This window comes from Hipposideros armiger, unplaced genomic scaffold (genome assembly GCF_001890085.2).
Source record: "Hipposideros armiger isolate ML-2016 unplaced genomic scaffold, ASM189008v1 scaffold_312, whole genome shotgun sequence".
Classification (NCBI taxonomy): domain Eukaryota; kingdom Metazoa; phylum Chordata; class Mammalia; order Chiroptera; family Hipposideridae; genus Hipposideros; species Hipposideros armiger.
The window spans coordinates 1,409,156-1,416,730 of record NW_017731662.1 but is presented as its reverse complement, the minus strand read 5'-3'; the positions used below and the strand labels follow the sequence as shown (position 1 = coordinate 1,416,730).

General features: G+C 45.7%; 1 protein-coding gene across 1 annotated transcript in view; it reads right to left on the bottom strand.

Annotated features, from left to right (window-relative positions):
• The window catches only part of CDHR3 (cadherin related family member 3), a 71,790-nt gene that overhangs the window by 41,915 nt on the left and 22,300 nt on the right, over positions 1–7,575 (bottom strand). The window lies entirely within an intron of this gene.

Here is a 7,575-nt window from a genome sequence, read left to right as displayed (position 1 = left end):
AAAACGACAGCAACTTGTCTGTTCCCCTTCCCCCAAATCCCCAGCACTGTTCCCATACCCCCAATTCCCCAATAAAAAATCTTTAAAAAAAAAAAAGAGTGCGAGCTCTGAGCAACAGGGTCACTGGTTCAATTCCCACATAGGCCAGTGAGCTGCGCCTGAGCTGAGCTGCCGCTGAGCTGCCAACAGGTGGCTGAATGGCTCAGCTGGTGAGAGCACATGCTCCTAACAACAAGGTTGCCAGTTCGAGATGGTGGGCTACGCCCACCCACAACTAAAGACCGAACTCAGCATCTTGAGCTGAGCTGCAGCCCGGGTGGCTCAGGGGATAGAGCATGCGCTCTTAACAACAAGGCTGCTGGTTCGACTCCCTCATGGAATGGTGGCTATGCCCACCCAAAACTAAAAGACTGAAGGCACCTTGAGCTGAGCTGTCACCCAGGTGGCTCAGGGGATAGAGCGTGCTCTCTTAACAACAAGACTGCTAGTTCGACTCCTGCATTGGATAGTGGCTGCATCTACCCGCAACTAATTGAACACAGCACCTTGAGCTGAGCGGCACAACTGTACTTGGAGCTGAGCTTGCTGCGTCCTCCACGACTAAGATTGAAGGCTGTTCCCCTCCCGTAATTCCCCAATAAAATCTTTAAAAAAAAGGACTCTTGTTTTCCTCCCACGTTCGGGGCGTGCCAATGACTAAAAGCTCATGAGAACGTGACCCAGGCCTACCCAGTGGGCCAACAGGAGCAGCTCCTGATAGAATGTCACACAGAGCAGTCCACGTTGTTGAGCAGAGCTTGCCCTGTAGAGAAGCCTCAAGCAGCCGTAGATCAGAGGCCAAGTTGGATGCGATGAAATGGCAGAGTTTATAGACCCCAGGGGGCATTTGCCACAGGCACCAGAGTGGGGATGCCCTTCCACTTGTGTTTTGAAATGTTCTAGGAGATAGGTCCCCTGTTCTGGTTGGTCCCCAACAGTGCGAGGTCTTGGAATGCAGAGATGACGGAGAGGCCTTGCTCTCCAAAAGCTTATGGTCAACTGACGAAACATACAAAGAAGATGTGGGAGAGGTGCTCTGAGAGGCATAAACACAGGATATGATGAGAGTAGGGGAGGAGGACTTATATATAAGGCCCACCTGGAATGTAAGAGTCGCCAAATGGGGCAGGTGAGTTCAGCGTTGTGGCTCTGGAACCAGACTGCCGAGTCTGAATCCTGATTCTACCACTTTCCTGTGAGAGCTTGTGCAACAAAGTCATAATAATAGGGCGCGTCCCATGGGGTGATCATGTGAAGTTCTAGAACAGTACCTGGTACAGGTAAGCCCTCAATGTATGTTAACTACTACTGTCTAGTTAGAATGTAAGATCCATGAGGGAAAAGGCTGCATTTTATTCACTGCTATATCCCTACTGCCCAATACATAATAGATGCTCAATAAATATTTGTTAAATGTTAAACGTTGGGGTTTTCTTCTTGCCTATTTTCCATTTGAGACCAGCATTCCTGCCTTAGAGAATCTTAAAATCTTTAAAAAGGCAAAACAACAAAAATCTTGCCAAACTTTAAAAAATATCTGTTTGAATTTGATAATGTGCATCTTGGTTATGAAATCTTCTCCAATTTGCCTACAAGAAAGAAAAAAGAAACAGCACCAGATAGAAAGGGTAAAACTGCAGAACTAGGAACATGGGGAATTTCTTCTTAGCTTTTGTTAAGAGACTGATTTCCTGGAATCCTGATTGTTTTCTTTTAGAGCCAGGCTAATTTCCTTTATCCCTGAATCTGCGAGCTTGTGTTAATGGGAAAAGCAGTTTTGTACTTAGAAAAGAGATAATATCCATAGACTAAAAATATTGTGTCATGTGGCCATTTGCCAGCAACCCAGAGAGCTTTCTGTAAAACCTGGCATTCTCTCCCCTTTTTTAAAGGCTTGTTTAATCAAAGCTGCTCCCTTGATATTCATTCTTGGAAAACAGAAATTAAATAGAATGAAAAGCGACTGCAGCCCCTCTCTTGCTCCAGCACTGGCTAAGAAAAGTCCTGAGTAATCAGATCAATTCGGTTAACAAATGCTTGTCAGACAAGCTCTCCAGTTTCCCCGCTGGGAATATTCCTTTACCACCACCCCAGCTTTCTCTGTTTGCAGCCCCTTGGCAGCTGCGGTTTGCTCACAGACACAAAAGCCTCCGTGTGGGAGACGGGGGGCCATGCTTCCTGCCCCATTCAGCCTTTATGGGGCCATTGGTGTAGGGAGGAATGGGGGTGAAAGGGAGCTGGCCCGGTTTCCTGAAATGTCAGGCTCCCTGGGGAGGGCACGCCACCTCCGGGCCAGCTCCCCCACTGGCAGCTGGAGTCACAAGCGAACAATGATTCCACCTGTGCCGGTTTGCAGCCATCCGTTGCTTTCAGGCCTGCAATGGAATTGAGCGACAAGAATTCAGCCTCCTGTCTCCTAAGAATAGAGCAGTCAAGTTTCCAGAGTGAAGACAGGGCCCTTATGTTCCTCCGACGTTCAGGAAGTGCCGATGACGCTAAGAGCCTCTGAGAAAGGGCCCTCAGACCAACCCAGAGGGCCAACAGCACGGGACACCCTCTTCCAGCAGGGCAGTCGTGAGTTATAAATGTGACGCCATATTCCCATGATATTTTTCAGAGTAAACTGAATATTTTATAAAAGCCTCAGTTCCTCTCTTTGCCCCTATCCCACCCCAATCCCAGCTCAGAGGTAGGAGATGGGAGACAGGAGTGGGAAGGAAGAGTGCCGAGGGGGGAAAAAAAACAAAACCTACTGCCTTAACTTGGCTCAGGCGTGTGTTGTACTGCTATCAGGGTGAGCTAAGTGGTTGTAGGTAAGTATTTGATGTTTTTAAAAGAGCCACATTTATAAATGCAAAATGCTATAGATATGTAATCCTCTACGGATAAAACTGGTGATCCTGTCCTCTTATAATTCCATCATTCTTTCTTTATACTCAGCCTGGGTCCCGGTCTTTCATTCAGCCTTCACTATTCTTCAGGACAATGATCCTTGTCTATTTGAGAAAGTGTCTCTCCCAATGTACAGTCAGTGGTGATGTATTTGGAATGGGACTTGTCCAATACCACTGCTTTCTCCTTTCTTGGGCATTTTAACAAGAACCTAGAGCAGAATGCATTTTGCAAAGGCTTCCAGTGGTGGTTCCTGGATTAGCAGGCAGATTGGGGCTGGGTGGGAGGGGGACACTGAATGGCAGTACATCTGTGTGTGTGTGTGTGTGTGTGTGTGTGCGTGTGTGTGTGTGCGCGCACACGCGCGCGAGTGCAGGAGGGTGGGGGACGGTGCATGGGGAGGAGAAAGGGCACTGTCACTCAGGAAAGAAAGGGGCGGGACACCAAAGACAGAATTTTTCAGAACACAGTAGAAGGGGATGAGCAGGAGTTGGCTCAGAGACCTTGGTCCTCACTAGAGTTACGTGGCCCAGGCAAGGTCCAGAAATACAGGGTGCTCAAAGTCCTGAAAAACCCCATCCCATGGCAATAACTTGATTCCCAGGAAAATTAAAAGGCACCACTTTCTGCCATTTCTCAGAGCTATGGCCAAGATGGAGGCAGAGAGAGAATTACTTTCCCAGTTGCCCTCCCAGTAGCCCAGCTACTAGCAAGGTCATTGCTCTTTTAATTTAATCCTTTGTCTGCCCTGGTGAAGACAAAGCACATTTCACTTTATGCAGAAGTCCTTCCCTAATGGAAAGGCCAAGAGAAAGCCCCTTAATGGAGGAACTGCTGCACTAGATCACTTTGCCTCCAGCTGCGAAACTGATTAATGTCCTTAGAGTCTCTGAGGAGGAGGCTGTGAGGCAGTCCTGGTGGCCATTTCCAAGGAGAGGGGGAGGAGGGAGTGTGGGAGTGGGTGGGAGGGGACTGGGTCTCAAGGAGCCTCCTTCAGGAGGTAGAGAAAGGGCAAGGAAAAGGGGCCCGGGGAAGAAATGACAGTAATTATAATTGTTCACAAACAGACCAACCCCCGCATATTTATATCCTGAGCCCCCCTGACGCCTGCCTCTGTGCTCCACCTGCACCCCATCACAGTGCAGAGGGGGTACAGGGAGGGGAACTGATGCTCGATCTAAGACTGCACTGGCCAACACAGAAGCCACTAGCTGTGGGCACCTGTGACCACTGAGCTTTCGCAATGTGGTTGGTCTGAAAGATGAGAAGAGCTGCATGTGTGAAATACACAATGAGTCAGAAGACTATGAAAACAGGATCTAAAATATTGCATGGATCGTTTTTATGTTGATTAGATGTTGAAATGATAACAGTTTGGATATAGTGAGTTAAATAAACTATGTTAAAATTAATTTCACCTGTTTCCTTTTACTTTTTTAATGTGGCTACTAGAACATTTAAAAATACATACGCAGCACCCCTTTTTGGCTTGCATTCCAGCTCTATTGGGCAGTGCTGGTCCCAACAATGTACCACATGCTCTTTAACTTTCTCTAAAAATGAGGAAGCAAATACCAGTGGTTTCTGCATTAGCCCTAATTTTACGTGACCTGTGATACACTTTCACTCCATTAAGACAGATAATGGTTGAAGGATTCGTCATGTTAAAGGAATTGGGGTTTCTGGAGGTGTCCTAGAGTTAGTTTTAATTCATCCTTCCTCCTCTAGTTGCTGCCACCAGCAAAGTGACCCCTGAAACCCACTAGGTAAGATGACCACTTCAGACTTTTAGGGGGTGGGACCCAGATATCTGTGTGTTTTTTTAGGTCCTCTAGCAGTCTCAATTTACAGCCAAGGCTAAGAAGAACAGGGTTGGTCAATAGCAAATTAACCCATCTCCTTTCTCCTTGTAGAGAGCAAAACATGTCATTTAGTATCCCCAAAGGCCCAGAATCAAACGTGGAAGTACAAAGGCCATCATATGTTGCTTCCTAAACTTATTACCATTTTCAAGTCTGAGAAAGGCTCATTGTAGGTCAGCGGTTCTCAACCTTCTTAATGCCGCCACCCCTTAATACAGTTCCTCATGTTGTGGTGACCCCCAACCATAAAATTATTTTCGTTGCTAGTCTTTAACTGTAATTTTGCTACTGTTATGAATCGTAATGTAAATATCTTTTTGTTTTCCGATAGTCTTAGGCGACCCCTGTGAAAGGGTCGTTCGGCCCCCAAAGGGGTCGCGACCCACAGGTTGAGAACTGCTGTTCTAGGTTATGTTCCCTGCTCCTGCAGGCTGGCTATTGACTTTCTCTGCAGCTGTTAGTTCCAGCGCAAGTGTTAAATACTTCACTAATACTTTCTGCTGCAGCTGGAAGTGTCCCCTCCCCAAACACCTCCTAAAGGCACTGCAGAAGCCACAGTGGCAGCCACCCGTTGCAGACTCCCCAGGTTCTGCACCCCTGCAGCTGCTCTCAGCTCTCTTTTGATGGCACATTGTCTTTTAAGGGAGCAACACCTGCTGTCTCCACCTGGATAGCTTCCCTGCATCTGACTGGAACAACCTGATCTAGGAGATGTTTTTAAAGGGTTCATGACCTTGTTCCTTCTGCATAATTTGGAAATATATTAAAAATGGAGATTTAAAAATATTTTTCTTCACACCTGAGATTCCTTCCACTTTGCCCCCATTGTGTCTTGTACAAACTTTACAGTAATTCTTATTAAATTATAACTATTTGGTGTAGGCATGAATGTCTCCAATCTAGACTAAACTTCTTGAGGTACAAAGATGTGTCTTACTCATCATTGTATCCAAAGTATCTAATAGAGAACCTGGTACATAGTGGATTCTTGGTAAATGTTGAAATGAACTAAGTGTATAAGTGAGGTTTTATACTTTGAGCTGCTGTCCTAATCTCCATCCAAAATCCCTTTCCCCTGATCCCCATCAAGCAACAGTGGCAACAGGAAACAATTCTGGCCAGTGAGAAGTAAGAAGTCCTCTGGGTAGAACTTCCAAGAGGGTCTTTGTTTTTTCCTACAAAAACGGGACAATCTGGGTTGGTCTGCCCCCTTCTCCCTGTACCCCTTTCTATTTTGTTTTTCTTCTCCTTCCTGCCTGGAACTTAGAGGTAAAGGCTGGAGGCGTGGCAGCCATCTTGTAATCATGAAGAAAAAGAGGACAGATCCAATCTTCTCTGGATGGAAAAGCAGAAAGTTAGAAAGAGCCTAGGTTTCTGAGGGCAGCATCTGTGCCAGCTCTGGACTGCCTGCCTGCCTGCCTGCCTGCCTGCCTGCCTCTGGACTTCTTGGAAAAAAACCAAACTACCTCATATCTACCACTGTGGTTAAGTTTTCTGTTATTTTCAGACAAACACGCTCATAACTGATATAACAAGTATGTTATTAGTAAGTATAAATTTAAAGGGCCTAGTATTGCTTTTAGCATGTAGTAGGGATCCATTAAGTGTTTGCATATTCATTTACTTATGCATGTAAATAGATTCTTCAATGAATAAAGGGGTTGTATGTACCCTAAGAAGAATGATTCATTTGATGTGAACCCCAAGAAGAAATTTCTCTGCTGAGTTAGACACCCCACAGCTAAATGAGGGCCCATATTTTATAAATAATGAGAATCTAGTGGCCATCTGCTGACAGAGGCTTCTCACATACTTGTTATACTGGGAAGAATCTCAGCTTTCAACATCCTGCACTGTGCTTCTGTGTTGACCCTTATAAGAGAGTTCCTAGTTTCATCTTTTAATTAATAGAGTGAGACCTGCCCCATCCAATCAGAACCATGCAGCTATCTCCTCGTTTGCATCTTTACTGACCAATCACAGCAGCTCCATAATGACCAATCAGAGCTCATGATGACAACAAATCAGGATTGTGATTTGGACCAACAGAAGTGTGCAATTTGGATTCTTTATTTGCATAAAATTGGACCAATTGGGAACGAGGGCGGGAATTTTCTCTATAAAATGCAGCCTTCCATTTGTCTTTAAGAAGCATGCTTTCAGTTTTTGCCAGAGGTTGTGACTCCCCAGTTTGCAAACTGTTACCTGAGTAAAGTCTCCCCTTTTTCTCTCCAGTGCCTTTTGGATTTGTTAACACTTCTTTTTGTTTTTTGACGGGAGATTATCTTCTAATAATAACAGGCTATTCCCTAATTTAAGATGTGTCCAATAATCTTAAACAGCTTTTTTTCAGACCCTGTAGACCATATTATATTGGTCCTGGAATTTATTCCCAAGGCTCACTTCCTCCTGTTAGGATAAGTAATCCCATTGAAGCTGCAAATCATGTAGCAAACAGCAGAAACGGCCTCCTGGTGTTACCAATTCCCTGAGTGTCATATTTCAAGTATTCTCTTCTCTATAACGTGGGCTTTGCAGGAATGTTGCCTGCTCCAAGGTTAGTCCAGTGGCATTATTCTCTCCTCTCTGGGCTGCCCAGCTGCAGTGGGTGCACAAGGCAGTGGGCAGAGGTAGGCACTGGAACATCCTTGCCTGGGACGAGACCAGAGGCTTCTTCACCTGAGGTTTGGTGGTTACAAGAGCTGCACTGGCAGCTCCATCAAGTGAACTGATTAGAAAGGGAGAAAAGAGAGATCAGCTGTCTCAGACTACACCATGAGGT